General features: G+C 39.3%; 1 protein-coding gene across 12 annotated transcripts in view; it reads right to left on the bottom strand.

The window, feature by feature from the left end:
* INPP4B (inositol polyphosphate-4-phosphatase type II B) overlaps positions 1-16,475 on the bottom strand; it is a 1,031,775-nt gene that overhangs the window by 534,592 nt on the left and 480,708 nt on the right. The window lies entirely within an intron of this gene.

Here is a 16,475-nt window from a genome sequence, read left to right as displayed (position 1 = left end):
AGTCTAAGCTTGAAAAGCACAGGAAACTATAGATGTAATTGTCACCATTCAATTGCTAACAGATCATCTCTATAGAGGTAGAGCTTATATACAAAAAGCAGGATCTTTGTGATGGAACAGACCTGTTTGTAGTTTAGTCCCAAAAGCTTATGCTAGAAAAAAAATATTTCTTGCCAGATTCTGGGATTCTCTTATTTCTGGTTGGCATTTTTTTTTTTTTTTTTTGCAGGGGTGGAGTAAGGGTGGGGGTGGGATTTTTCCCTTTATTTAAACCACATGTCACTTAGTGGTACAGCAGAGCTTAGAAAAGCAGTGTAGAAGAAATAATAGCTATAGTGTCTTTAACCCCCACAATTTTTTAGAGATGTTCTGCTAACTATTCACTCCTCAAAAGTGTACTTTGAATTTTCTGCTTTGCATCACTAACTAGAAGCTTAGAAATATTAAGCATTCACATTTCCTTTGCAAGAATTCTCTAGTGGCTTGTTTACACCATGCCCCACTGGCTCTTCATCTACTCCTGGCATCCTGACAGTGGCATCTCTCTTTGGAACATACACCTCCATGAATCTTTATTACTCACCCCATAGATTCTAGCTTTAAAAAATACGGATGGATGCAAGATTTGAATAATGTCAACATGGCACCGGAAGGAAAGCAAAGCTAGATTTAGATTTGACTGCTCTTTGGTGGTTCTGATCATTTCCTCTACATGTTTATAAATGTGTTTCATCATTTTCTTGAATTTCTACTCAGAGAAGAATTCTCTTGTGCGCATGCTCTTTTTCACACTCTCTCTTTACTGATATACAGAGAATTGACTTTGGAGTCCAAGAGTAGAGCTATTATGTTTCAAACACATGAAATTTGCCCACATTATTTTTGCAGGGGCAGCCACATAACACCTTTGTTACAAATAAGTCACTTATTTTTTGAGTTCTTATCAGATTTGAGTGTGGGCTGTGGTTAGTTCCCAGAAGTGAGCAGCTGTTTCCCATCTCATCACAGCAGCTCTAAGACTGTGTCACTGCCCATTAAGACAGAAAATCTCTATTAAATGGCAATATGCTGTCCAAGCCAATCTGCAGAACCCCCAATACTGTTGAAGGAAAAACGATAAAGATGACACTTTATCTTTCACTGTGTTCTATATCTAAAAGCAGGCATTGAAAACAATATCAGCAATAATACCAGAATACACTCATCTCTTTTTTTCACGAGAGCCCCCAGTATGTGCACAAGATAGATGTTGAGGAGCAAACTTGATATTAGAAAGGATTCTTGAGCTGCAGCCCCAATTTCCCTCCTTCAACTCACTCAATTGCCTGAGCTGTCTGTGTATTTCTCAGTAAAAGTGAGAAAGGAAGTAGATCACTTAAAGACTTTTTCTATGCAAAAATAATATTTAACATGAATATCAACTCTTAGCAGTACTTGGGATTTTACTATTATGCAAAATGATTTTTATTGACCTGCTCATATTTATTCCTTAAAAACTGTTACCAGTCCAATATTTCTTTGTAAATACAAAACTAGAACATGAGTCGATATATTTCATTAAGTGAAACCCATAAATATCACGGATCTAAATAGGCTGAAATCATCCCACTGGAGGGGTGATAAATGAGTGATTTTACTGCTCCATGGAAGTATTACTCATTTGATCACTGTAAAATCTAATCTGCATGGGAATTATTTCAATGCCAATAGAGAATCTTGAAAAATCTGTTTTCAGAAATCAAAGTATGTTACACCAGTCTTCCAGTCACAATTACTACTGCCTATTACTCAAAACTATTCCAGGAGTAGCCTCCATAGATGGCCTGCTTCATTTTTGTTAAGCATTTATTTATTTTATTTTTGAAAGCCAGAGTTGGGGGTCGGGGGGAGGAGAGAGGGAGAAAGGGAGAGAGAAAATAAATGAATCTTCCATCTGCTGGTTTATTCCTCAAATGGCCAGAACAGCCAGGACTGGGCCATGCCAAATCCAGAAGTGGCATCCGGTCCCTCACAAGGGTGGCAGGGCCCAGTTAGCTTGGGCCATCTTCTACTGCTTTCCCCAGTATATTACAGGGAGTTGGATTGGAAGTAGGGCAGCCAGGACATGAACTGGTGCCCATACGGGGTGCTGGTATCACAGACAGTGGCTTAATGCTGCCCCTAAGCCTGCCTCATTTTGTAAATACTAAGGCTGGGTGTTTGGCTCAGTAGTTAAGCAGCCAACTTGGGACAGCCTGCTCCAGGCCCCAGCATCTCCACTTCCGATCCAGCTTCCTGCTAACAGTCATCCTGGGAGGCAACAGGGATAACTTAAGTATTTGGGGCCCTCTCATCTACATGAAAGACCTGGACTGAGTTCCAGGCTCCTGGCTTTGGCCCTGTTCCTTTCTACCTATTGTGGGCATATGGGTAGAGAAACAATGGAAGGGTGATCTCTCTGCCTTCCAAATGAAAATTAAAAAAAAGAAATAAAAATAAAGAAAAAACTTATAAGGCTGAAAGGATATAATGTTTTAAGATCTTCTGTTTATTTGAAATTGTCACTGTTTGACTTAAATGGTTAGTAAAAAATTTTACCTCATAATTTATTTATGCCTTTTTAATAGCTTTCTTTTGTACTGAATTATTTCAAAGTATTCTCTCAATCACCAAGAAGCTTTTAAATAGATACAATGCTTATAAATTTGGATTCACATGTGTTTACCTCCACTAAATTAGCAATTTTTTTTACTAAAAATGGATAAAAACAGCAATAAAAGTATTTTTAAAAACAACTCTAATTTTACACTTATCCTCAGAAAAAAATGAAAAAAGTATGAGTGGTTATTTTTCTTGTCAACCTTGATACAGTCATTAGCAACACGAAGGTGGTGGTAAACAAGATGTCTTCAAACACTCTCACTTAGACGTGTAGAACATCTAGGTGGTTCTCAATCCATTAGAAAGGAATCTTCAGAGTATAATGATAAAAAATATACAGAATTACTACACCTCAGGAGAGGGGCTTAGGTGGTGGAAAACCTGCGCTATGTCAAAAGAGAAGTTCTCTACGCAAATTCATAGAGAAATGAAGACCCACTGTGGCCTGACTTTAGGATCTGTCCATGTGTCAATGGTCAACTCACCCTACAGGTTGATCAAAGCTTGCCTCCTGCATGCTCTATAGACTCTTCTTAGGGAAAATAAAGATAAAAATCCATGCCCATTAAGACCGAAAGTGGCCATGGTCAAAGCACAGGGAACATTCTAGATTAGAAAAGGGGCCTTCTACAAACAGGGTTTCAGGGGAATAACCATCTGGTTCCAGCCTCCCTCAGAAGCACTGTTTTCATCTTACCACCACTACTAAGAGCATCAGCCACTTCCCTGAGGATGTGTGCAAGGTTTTGCAGCCTAGAGTACAGTGTTTAATTCACTTCTCAAATTTTTAATGTCTGGTCAAGTTTCTCAAAAACGTCCCATATATATTCTTCCTCCTTGTACTCCAGAAAATTAGATTCCACTAATCAACTGATAAGCCAATTTTGGTTATATTTCCAGTCTAATAAATTAATGGACTCCATTATATGGTTTCACTGTTACCATTCTATATCAGTGATTACATTCAGAGTAAATCAATTTACATCATATACTGAAAGATATATGGAACACTTAAAAGCCTAATAGCACCTCTCCCTAATTACTTTGCTAGTATAATATGCTTGTCTATTTATAGCTTCCTCTGCTTTTCTGTTTTTTATTCCTCCTTCCCCACAGGAATTTTTAAAAGGCAGCAATTTTCTGAAGACTAGGATGGCAACCTCTAAGTTCAGACTCCCTGAGAAGATTCAGAAGATAATATGCCTAGTGACCAGTATATTGCAGTCTGTGATAATCCAACCATGTATAGAAAAACAGCAGAATGTACAGTGTTCCTGCCTCACACTAATATCCACGCAATGAGAATTGCATAAACAGTAAGAAATACCCTGTTCACTTTGCAAAAAAAAAAATCCTTTGAATGTTTATTTGAAAAGCAGAGAGAGAAGGTCTGCCATGCTCTCCTTCACTCTCTGCTGGCAACAGCTGGGACTGGACAAGGCAGAAGGCAACAGTCCGAGTCTGGAATTCAATCTAGGTGTCTCATGCAGGTGGTGGAAACTCAACTTTTTGAACCATCACCTGCTGCTTCCTGGGATCAATCCTAGTTTCTACTGGAGTCAGGAGCTGGATACGGAACCCCAGTACTCTGATATCAGAGGCAGGCATCCTAACGACTCAGCTAAATGCCTAATCCTTGCATTCACTTTTCAATATTTGCTCAAACGAGTGTGGCTCATCATCATGATGTGTTGATTTATGGTCATTAGTATATATCCCTCTGTACTTACTCTGCATTCTCTGTGAAACATTCAGCAGTCTTTAATTTCTCAAGTGTGGCTTTTCGTCTTTGCTGTTCATTTTGGCTTATTTTCAATTGAGAAAGTCTGCTTTCTATAATTTTTCTCAATTGGCATCGTCCCTTCTCATTCTCTTCTCTATCAAATTTCTTCTCTATCCTACCTTTCGTTATAACTAAACAACAAACTCATAGAAGTCACTGCTCACATATGAGGGATCTTTAAAAAGTTCATGAAAATGTAAATTTTATATACATTATATATGCAATTATTACATATACATTATAGATATACAATATATAATGTATATATTAAAATCTATGAGAATTCAAATATTGGAAAAACTTTGAATAAAAATGAACTTCTTTTAAGGTTTTTTTTCCCACAAAGTCTTTGAAGTAGCCTCATAAGAGTATTTATAAAATCTGGAACTCCAAGTTCAAGAATACATTGCTCTTAAAAAACCACAGCTTCTCTCTCAATTAACTAACCATTTTTAAAATCTTTATAGAAATAAAAGAAATATGTACTATTTCCCCCATAACTGTTGTGTGGGAGATTTAATTAACCCATATGTCTCTAAAGAGTACACAAACCATTCACACAGCCACCAACATAAGCAATATTTGTTGGAAAAAAAAAACTGTATAAAAGTTTATGTGAAAAAATCATAAGAAAATTTAGAAAATTTTCTTTTTTCCTTTTGTCTTTTAAGTCATGTGACTGAAAATTTAATGTTTCAAATTCAAAACAGGGCCTTTCTGACCAAGAACTATAGCACTCACATAACTTCTAACAATCACATTAATCTTAGGTTTCTAATGAGTAAAGGAAAGAAAAGCAGTTTTTAGGAAAGCAATGTTTAGGGTTGGCAGTAAATCAACTCAAGGTGTCAACACACACACTACAAAGAGACACACATTAAATGAAAGGACAAATAAGCCACCCTAAAGCAAGATTCCCTTAGGCATATTGAAATAATATCTTTTGCTCCTATCCTGCACCCAAAATGGTAACATACCTATTTTAAGTTTGTTTTCACTTAAGATAATGTATGAAACACGCAGAGAAAGTGGAATTGGGGGTTGGAAGCCTAACTTACTAAACACTTCCTAGGTGCCAGGCGGCACTGTGCGTAGACACTTTGCTTACGTTAGTTCACATTCAGAGCGATACACCTACCTTTGCCTTATAGTTTCATTCACTCCACATCCATACTTCTACTGACTTGCGAGTCAATATTTGTAGATTACGGAGCACGGTTTGAGGTTGGAGACTGCCTTTTTACTTCAGGGTTCAGAAGTTACTGTTTCTCAGTAACATTCTGCTAGGCCTGGCCCTCTGCATATTCAATGATGATTTAGGTCGTAAGAAGAATTTTAAAACTCTCAGCACTCTGATAATAGAATTCAAACAAACCCTGAGGAAAAGATGAGGCTTATGCCATAGGGAGGAAACAGATGACAGAGTTCTTGAAGAATATAGGTAATAATTTGCAAGGGGGAATGTAAGAGGTTTTGTTATAGAAATGCTGTTTTAAAAATCTTGCTGAATAGAGATTTGAACACTGCTGTTCCTAAATTTCATCACAATTGATTCACTTATAAATTAAACTGATTTCCTTGATGTAAGAGCTGGACTCAGAATGTTGGGGAACAGGGTATGAAATAAAATTTGTAAACTTTTCCTATAACAGAACCATATAAAAATATGCCAGCTTATTTTATGTGGGTCTTTGTGTGTATTAAATAAAAACATGTTAGTCTTTTTTTTTATTATTTTTTATTTTTGATAGGCAGAGTGGACAGTGAGAGAGAGAGACAGAGAGAGGAGACAGAGAGAGAAAGGTCTTCCTTTGCCGTTGGTTCACCTTCCAATGGTCGCCGCTGCAGCTGGCGCACCGCGCTGATCCGATGGCAGGAACCAGGATCCAGGTGCTTTTCCTGGTCTCCCATGGGGTGCAGGGCCCAAGCACCTGGGCCATCCTCCACTGCCCTCCCGGGCCACAGCAGTGAGCTGGCCTGGAAGAGGGGCAACCGGGACAGAATCCGGCGCCCCGACCGGGACTAGAACCCGGTGTGCCAGCGCCGCAAGGTGGAGGATTAGCCTATTGAGCCACGGCGCCAGCTAAAACATGTTAGTCTTTTAAAAGGAAAAATAAAAATGTGTAAGAAGATGAAATGTACTGCTGTAGTGGGAACAATATTGATACTGAAACAAACTTCCCATCCAGAAACTGTTCTCAATGTAAGTATCATGGAGGAATCTGGAGGAGGAAGGAGAGAAACGCGACCTCTGCCTGAACAAGGGTGCTCTCGGGAAATGATCTTCGATGATCTGTGCTGAGGAGCCCAGAAGATGCCAGCTGTACAGCAGACAGCTTATTTGCATACGAAAAGGACACATTTTGTTCAAATCACTGTTGTCAGTACCAGAAGACTCCTATTCTTGAGTATGTCCCCTGCTCCCTCAGCTTCTCTCCCGTCAGTCCTCAGAAAAATCCTATTTTGTCTTGTTTTCATGAATATTACCTCGTTGCTGAGACTCCCTCCTCAAGCAATTGAATTAAAAAAAAAGTCTGTGCCCGCATCTCTGTTGATTTTGGTATCCCGCGCTATGAGCCGTAAACCCCAAACTGGCCTGGCATTACCCGATGATGCCTGCAGACTTGGCTGTTTTTGTGCATGCTCCAAATCCACACTCCCCTTTGAAACAACCAGTGCTTGCAGCTTTCTGCTGCTCTTTTCAGCGGGAACATATGTGCTGCTTAAGAAAGGATGAAAATGTTATTCCAAGAAGGGAAGCAGGTTGTTGAATACTAAAAGAAATACGGTGAGTCACTGACTGCAAATCTGTAGTGTTGGCACTGGAGTCTGAGGATCAAAGACAAGGAAGAAGAAAGACATCGTCAACCTTAATTAAGCCTTACAATGCCTCCTCCTGGAGCCAAGACCACAAGGCTCTTCCAGGAGAATTACCACTGACGTGGGAGGAAATAGGAGTCCCATTCAGGACCCGCATAAGGTCTCCTGGTGGACCTATCCACACACATGGGTAATTGAGGAGGGGCGACTCCCCTGTTCTTCTGTGAGCCAACATGAGACCAGTGTGGCTGGTGCAGGAAAGGAACTAGGAAAGCCAGGGCTTCAGTCACCAAAGGCCGTAGGTGGAGAGGAGTTTCCTCCAGGTTACAGGTCTCCCACGGAGGATGCAAATCATCTAGGAGGTATTTGGGAGTCTGAGCCTAGAATCTGCCTTGAGGGTTTGGCAGTCTCTGGATAAATCTGAGGTCCTTCTGCTGGGGCAGGAAGTAGCAAGCAGTCTGGGAAGCAGCTGTTGAACCCGGATTACAGTACATACCCCATGCTGACTCACAGACTGGGCCTCACCAAAACCTGAATCAGGCAGTGCTCAGCTGTGGTTTCCCAGCCCAAAACATTTTAGATGAATTGCATTGTATACATTATACCCAGGGCTTGAATTTTAGGAGTAGTGCTTAAGTTAAGGAAGAAAAAAAATCAGTAAATTTTTTTCCTCTCAAAGCATTGGGCTTAGTAGCTATGCAAAAGTTAACAGTTTCATGAAATTGCTGTCACTCTAATGCCAAATATTTTACAATTGTGATTAAAATATTAAATCGAAGACATACAAAAAGATTAAGAAATAAAGGGAAAGGGAAGAATGGAGAAAAAACGATGATTTTAGGGGGATAATTAGCCTCTCATTTTATTGTCTCCATCTAGATCATTTGGGGGAGGACAAGTTTTGAAGAGCCTGAAGATGATAACTTCCCATTTTGTTAGGATCTTCAATCATATGTGCTATTTTGTAGGCAAAAGAAAATCTTAGTACTTTTCTGTTGAACAATGGGGCTCTGAGGGTGTCAATTTTTCTGTCATAAGATGGTTGACTCACAGGAAAAAAAAAAAACAAGGTTCAACCAGGTAAGCGAAAGCTAAAAATGACTAGTGATCTAGAATGTGAGACCGTGAACGAGGAGGAAGAGGAGGAGGAAGAGGGGGAGGAAGAGGAGGAGGAGGGGGAGAAGTCTTCAAGTGAGAAAGCAAATGTGAGCTTCTTTGAGGAAAGAAAGGGTTGAATTATTGAGAGGAAAATTCACCAGTTCAAGGTTTGATGGAAATAACCTATATCAGACACCCTAAAACCGAGAGGAGGGCTTCTGAGAGAAACAGCAATGGATGGAAACTAAGAGTATTTTTCCCACAATACTAGATACATACCTAAAGCTCAGCAGAGGGTCCTACTAACTGAATGTCAATGCTTCAAAGCCTTGGGTACACAAGAATTTACAGAACAAAGGAGAAGTAATGTACACTGCCAAAATTAAATTAAAAATAAGAAGGGCCAGTGCTTTGGCACAGTAGTTAGGGACAAGCAGCTGCCTGCAATGCCAAGTCTGAGCTACTCCACTTTCTACCCAACTCCCTGATAATGCTTTCTGGGAAGCAGCGGCAGACGTCCCAAATTCCTGGACCCCTGCCCTCCATATGGAGACACGGATGAAGCTCCTGGCTCCTGGCTTTGGCCTGGCCCAGCCCTGGTTTTTGCGGTCATTTGGGGAGTGAACCATCAGATGGAAGAGTTTTTTTCTTCTCTCTCTCCCTCCCTCTATAACTCTTTCAAATAAATAAAGAAATCTTAAAAAATCAAAAATAATAAACTTCTTGGCTCTCCCAGGATGCATGGTAGGTTAGGTAAGACAAGAACGTGAGGCATCTTTGGTTTGAAGGCCATTTTGGCATTCTCACTTGCTCTGTATTGTGAATAGCCAAAAGTTGAGGCCCGTACAGTCTAGTCCTGATTGTGTGGCTTTGGATTTGTTAAGTCTCAATATCCTCATCTGGAAATTAGGATAATAATTATTTGTATTCCCACTGAGTGCTTGTGAAGATTCAGTTAAGTACAATGTGTGCAGAAAAGATTTATTCAATTCCTAATAATGTATTAATATACTTCTCATTTTCACATATACTAGCTCAAATAGCCTGTGAAATAGAAATTAACCATCATTTATAGGTAAGGAATGAGCATAGCAGGAGACAGTATGGAATTGACACAACCAAGTTGAACAACTTCATTAAGTGATCATTTATATTCCTCCCATCATTCTAAGTGCCTTAGGTATACTCTTTCATTTAATATGAAACATAACCCAGTAGCACTGAATTTTTTAGGCTTATGTAGGTAGCCAGGGGCAGTCAGAATCCAAAGGCTCTAAGGCAGGCAGCTGAGCCCATGCCTTCTTTCAGTCCGGGCAAAATGGATGTGCAGAACTCCTGACACCAGTTTATTATTTTAGCCATCTATTTTTCTGCTTGGTGTTATTTGTAAATTTCTGTACGAAATCACATGCTTGCTGATTCTGACAAGGTATAGGGATCTCAGTGTTACTTTGTGAAGAATTTTGTACATCAAATTTTAACATAGGCAATTCTTTTTTAATTTATTTGACAGGTAGAGATATAGATAGTGAGAGACAGACAGAAAGAAAGGTCTTCCTTCCATTGGTTCACCCCTCCAATGGCCGCTATGGCCAGAGCTACGCCGATCCGAAGCCAGGAGCCAGGTGCTTCCTCCCGGTCTCCCATGCAGGTACAGGGGCCCAAGTGCTTGGGCCATCCTCCACTGCACTCCTGGGCCACAGCAGAGAGCTGGACTGGAAGAGGAGCAACCGGGACCAGAACCCGGCGCCCATATGGGATGCCGGCGCTGCAGGCAGAGGATTACCCAAGTGAGCCACAGCACCGGCCCCTTAACACAGGTAATTCTATACATCAGATATACAGTCTAGTTACAGGAGTCAACTTATTCAGCTTAGCCTTTAACTGATCCTTCTGGTTAGGTCTCTCTAGAAGAGCCCCAAGGCTATTAAGACTCTCTCCCTCCTACATTTATTCTGTGAACAATGAAATATGAAGTTAAATAATTTTATTTATTTAAAATTATAAAATGAATTGCATGTTACCAAAAATTGTTTTAGAAAAAAATCTCAAAGTATTTTAAGAGCATATCTAGGGGCTGGCACAGTGACATAGTGGGTAAAGCCACTGCCTTCAGTGCTGGCATCCTATATAGGTGTTGGTTCGAGTCTCAGCTGCTCTACTTCAATCCAGCTCTCTGCTATGGCCTGGGAAAGCAGTAGAAGATGGCTCAAGTGCTTGGGCCCCTGAACTCATGTGGGACATCCAGAAGAGGCTCCTGGCTCCTGGCTTCAGACCGGTGCAGCTCCAGCCATTGCGGCCATCTGGGGAGTGAACCAGGAGATGGAAGATATTTTTTTTCTCTCTTCTCTCTCTCCCTCTCCATCTCTCTCACCCTCTCTCTCTCTCCCTCCCTCTACCTCTCCATAACTCTACCTTTCAAATAAATTAACCTTTTTTTAAAAGAGCATACCTAAGTATGTATATTAATCTTATGAAGAAATACATGAAGATAAAGCAATGAGGTTCATGCATCTCATTGTGAAATGAGATGAAATACTAAAATGTGCCCTGCATGACTCTAGGTGACAGCTTCACAGTGGAAAAAAAAAAAAAAAAAAGAAAGGGCATTTTCTACTTTACGGTCCTTACAGTCTAATGGGACAAAGAATTTAGTAAGAATTCTAACTAGGGCGCAAAAATTCAGTGTTGGGAGGTGGTGGATCAGGAGAAACTTCTCTGATGAGGTGACATCTGAGCTGTGATCAAGCTGAGAGACGATAATAAATGCCACAATCAACTGTGTAGCCTTTTTGAGAAGCAGAAAGGAGACCAGAGTAGCTGATGCAGAGTGAGCTAGGTCAGCAAAAGGTAGGGTGAGAAAGGTCTGCTGTTTAGGACTCATGTAGGATGTGGTAAGATATTTCATTTAGTGCAGGTGAAGGGAGGACATTAGAGGGTTTTAACTAGGAGGGTAAAGAAACCACTTTACATTTTCAAAATTGTTTTGTCCGGTTCTTCTGTCGGGAAGGAACTATACAGTAACTAGATGTCTGAGGGACTCTCTCATCTAGCCCCAGTGAGAGACCCCTGTGGCTTGGAATCAAAGGACAGTAGAGGCCATGGAGAGAATTGGTCAAACTCAGAACATATTTTCAATACAGAAACTGTAGGGCTCGATGATATATATGATGTGAGCTTGTGAAAAAAGAATCAAGAAGGAATTAGGGTATAGAAATGCAGATAGTAGTGTATTTTATGAGATGGGCATCATGGGGGAATAAAATGTTTTGAGGGACAATGGGGTTCAAAAAGTCAGCTTCTGCCTTCTTAAACTACTTCCCTGACAATATAGGGAGATAGTCAGTAACCAGTTGAAAATGGGACTAGGAAATGTGAAAATGTGAAGACAAGTGCTATAAATCTGCAAAACAAAGGCTGATCGCCAGGCCTTGAAATAGCTCAGTGAGATGTTCAAGTTTTGTATTGGGAGAAACCTGACATTCTGAATTTGAACACGGTTTGACATGGGAAAACCTTGTTTGTTCAAAGTGACATCTGCTGTCTTATCACTGTAGATAACAGCTGTGAACAATCTCTCTGTCCTTGGTATAGGCACCAGGGATGACAAGCACAGGACACCTGAAGGCTTTGGATTTTCTACCAGACCTCTGACTGCAAGAGATCATTTCTCCTGAGACTCTGTTCCTTCCACTGAAAAATCAGGGCAGCATCACCTTAGCCAATGCCAAATGTCAAAGCTCAAATAAGACACATCTGGGAAAAGAATGTTTTGTACACGAGATGTACGGGGAGTTTGCTTTTATCTTCCCTTCCACTCTGCTGGATCTCTTCTCTTTCCCACAGCTTGGTCCCCCGTTGGCCCAGGATTCACTTGTATGCCATCTGCCATCTGCTTAACAAAAAAGCTGACTGACAAATGTCAACCACACAGACAAAAGCATCGGGGATGTTTCTCCTTACATACTCTGTGGATTTCAGTTTTACACAAAGTTAAAGCACCCAGTGATTACAGCCCCAAGATAGTAGGAACGGCTACTGAAAGGTCAAGTTGCTGCACGGAACAGCACTCTGAGTATTAGAAAATGGGAGAAAGAAAGTAAATAGGAAAGGGAAATAAAATACATAGGGTATGTTGGTCATGAATGAAAGGCACAAATAGAAAACGTAGGCAGTGAACATTTTGGGAAGAAAAAGAAACCTAAGAAATCATTTGCTTAACCCTTGTGGAGCAATCAATTTAAGCCTGCAGTTAAATTTGGTCAAGGACATTCCTAACTGAAAGCTTCTATAATATATTTCTCAGAAAGAAATCAGACAAGAAGAGGAGATACATTTTATGGCAACACAATTCAGTTAAATGATACAGTCATGGCAAAAGAAGTAAGAGGCAAGTTTGATTTCTCATGTATTTCTCATTTATTAACTGATGGCATGTATCTCAACATCTGCACAGGGTACCAACCTAGAATTTAGACCCATGTCAGCAAAAAGGTCCCAGTCCAATTGCAAAACACATGAAATCTTGGGCCGAAACCACCAACACACGACAGACCTGTTAAGAAGCTCTAGCAAGTCCATTTTCTCCTCTTTGAACGCATCACTAATAATTTCAGCAGTACAAAAACACGATGGAGCGCTGGGGAAATTTTGTGTTGCGCATCTTTTCTCCATTCCTATATTTTTAATGGTTAACCACGAAGAGCAGAGCATGTGAAGTCAAAAATCTAGATTTCTACACAAACTTGCCATGTGCTCTTAGGCAGGTGACAGAACTTGCCTGTGAAATACAAATAGTGAGAAGCATCTGTTTGGTCCATTGTTAGGAGCAGGGAGAAAATGAAAGATAGAAGGTGTTCAATAAGTGACGGCAATCATCACACAAAAAGGCAGTGCCATGGTAGTTTACTAACAAGGGTTAACTCACCACTTGGTGTATGTTTAAGTGAATTAGGTCTATGTACTCATTTAAGTAGATAATTATACCTTTTCCATTTTACAGATAGAAAACAATTTTTCTAAGTCTAATTGGGCCAGGTAATCACAAAGATAGGATTCAAATACTAGCAAGCTGGCTTCAGACCACCAATTGTTCATAGGTGAGCTATATTGCTACCTACTCAGGTTCAATTTCAGTCCAAAACACAAATACATTTAATTGTCTATATTTTGGTGTTGCTGGTAAATGGTTGTTCTGACAAATAGCTCCTCAAATATATTGCCAGTTATCTGCTGTTGTCAAAATTGAGACAGAATAAAGAGGACTCTCTGAGGAGAATCTTGGGTATGCAAACTTCACACAGGTAGGCAACCGCCAGGGGCACAGCATACCTGCAAAAGCAGAATGGCCTAAGTCTCCTCCAAGTTCATCAAACCCAGCCCCACTGGCAGTAAGATTCTATTCTTCACAATATATAAACACAATTTTCTAAGAATAAGGCAATGTCTAAAGTCAGCTTTCATTTGCAATTTTAAAACAAGTTCCTAATATCCAGGCAATAGTTGTAAAATATTGCAAGAGGATTTCTAGAGCTTTAATTTACTTTCAAGTGGGATTATCAGTAATAAAGAAGGAAATATAAATGAGCATTCAATGTATCACCTTGGAAAATAAGCTCCCGGATTTCATGTCTCATGTACTTTTCTACTCCCTTTGTCTGCTCTCAAGCATTCCTTTTGAACCAAGTGAAATTCTGTTCATCTTTCAAGACCTGGTCCAAATGCCACTTTCTGCAATGCAATTTCTGATGCCATCATTACATTTAATCACTACTTGCTCAGCACTCCCACAGTTATTGTCTTATGGCTTTATTTTGCCCATATCACAACCCGCATAGCGTTATTATAGTTGTTTGTTCCCACCTCCTCTTGGAAATTCCTGTGAAGCATGGTAGGGGCAGGTTGATGTTAAGAACCAATGGTTAAAAGGATTAGCTTCAGATCCAAACAAATCAAACTTGGGAGCCCATAAGATCTTTGAAAAGTTGGCTTTTGGGAATCAGATTCTGCATTTGCGAGATAAAGATAATATGGGGTAATATGCTCTGGATTCCTACTACTGAGTTCAAATCTTGGGCTCATTAGTTTATTTGTACCTAAATTTCCTTATCTGTAAAACAAACATGGTAATAAAGCAATTATTCATAATGAAAATGTGAGAATTAAAATAATTAATCTATGTAAATTATTTAGAACATGGTAAACACATCAACACTGAATTAATGTTACCTGTTTTCAGTATTATAGAACTGTGATGAAGAATTAATGACATAATTTCTCAAAGAGCTAAGCACATACTATTTGCTAAAATACAATAGCTGTTCCTGTGATCTCCTAGTAATCTGCACAATGCCTGTCTTTAGAATAGTCCCAGAAAACAGTTGCTCAGTGGAACACAATGTTTTATATAGGATGGATTGTACTGTAAGGATCAAGAAAATGGCAATAGATTTATAATGAAGAAATAAAATACGGTAAATACAAGCTTTGTCTAATTCTTAGCAGTTGCTTCTCTTGTTGCTCTGAAACTCAACTTATATATCATGAAGCTTTATATCAATATAAAAATATATCTGTGCATAGTATCCCCTGCAACTTGCCTAGCATATTATTTTAAAATTGAAAGTACTATGGAAGAGGTACTAAAATCCTCAGTTCTCCCATTGGGGTTTTTATCAAGTCACAGCTTTATAATCATTTATACAACAGACTAGTAAAAGAGAAGGATGAATACAGAAGAGAATTGGTAAGTTGTGCCACCTAAGATTTTTTTTTATTTTAGAGAAACATATAAAACCATGCCTGATTTACTGTAATTCATAAAGTCTGAGTAGACCTGACGTTCAGGTTAATGAAGGTCCCTGCAAGCTATAACAACCATGTGTGCAGATGAGGCTGTTTTGCTTATGTGGCTTGTCATTTGGGCACATTTCTATACATTTTTCAAATATCAAGCCCAGGAAATTGATATGATTTTTAAAAAAAAAATATGGCCTTTTAGAAGTACAGTGGCTCTCTATATACATGTGAAATAAAAATCATTACACATATTTTAATATATGATCATCAAAATAAAGTATTTAGAACCAGCACTTTCTTGGACAAAAGTTTTAACAACCAAATAATCTCTTCTTATTCACAGCCACTGTAATATTTGAAATAACCAACTTAAGGACATCATGTCATTGTTCCAGGGTATAATGTTATAGTAACACTGAAGTTTAATCCATGAATTCTAGGTTAGCACATATCATTTACTTGGTACAGGTAATATGGGGTTGCTTATCCATAGGACATTTTCTTTTGAATTCTCCACTTCCATAGGGAGAAAAACAGAGCTTCTCTGATTGGCTCACTTTTTAAAATTTAGTAACACCACTTATGGCAGAACTGATATAGCTTGCTGAGGGAGTGTAAAGTATTTCCGATAACACATGCGGAATCACTGATTTTCAAAAGACCAAGAAAAATAATTTGTGAGGACAACATTGTTTTCATTTCCTCTTCTGGTATAACAAGATGGCTGGTCTTCCTATCTGAGACTTTGTGTAACCATAAAGGTGTACTTATCTCTGTATGTGCTTTTGTTCTGGATCTGAAGACTTCACCTTGTTCCAGACAACAAGTATCTGCTTATACTGCTCTCTTCATCTAGAATGGGACCTCTTTTCTCTACATGTCCCAATTCTGTTTTTCTTACTTCAACATTGGCATCAGTCTTCACTGATAAGCCTGATTTCACCCTCTCACCCCAGCTTTAACCTTCATATAATCCATTGATATTCATTCTTAGAGATCCTAATAAATAGCCTCACCCTTAAGGTATCTCTAATGAGTTCCAAAACCTTAGTTTGACCTTCCTAATTACACTCCAAGCTCACTGAAGGCAAAGAGAATTTTACTTCTTCAGATAGGCAGAGACACCCCTTTTTTGTTCAGTCTATTTATGAAAATTTAAAAATCACCTGAGCATGAAATTCATATGCGTACATTGCAAAGGCTTTGGAAGATATAGGAAATTATAACAAAGGAAATGAAGACTATACTGACTAGTGCTAACCACAACTGAAGACTCAGACCTACCTATTCTATAATCCTGTATTCTTGCACACTCAGGAAATAGTTACATGACAGT

This window comes from Oryctolagus cuniculus, chromosome 8, assembly GCF_051225735.1.
Source record: "Oryctolagus cuniculus isolate XC-2025 breed Fujian yellow rabbit chromosome 8, ASM5122573v1, whole genome shotgun sequence".
NCBI lineage: Eukaryota > Metazoa > Chordata > Mammalia > Lagomorpha > Leporidae > Oryctolagus > Oryctolagus cuniculus.
The sequence above is the reverse complement of the archived record's forward strand: the minus strand, read 5'-3'. Positions and strand labels throughout refer to the sequence as shown.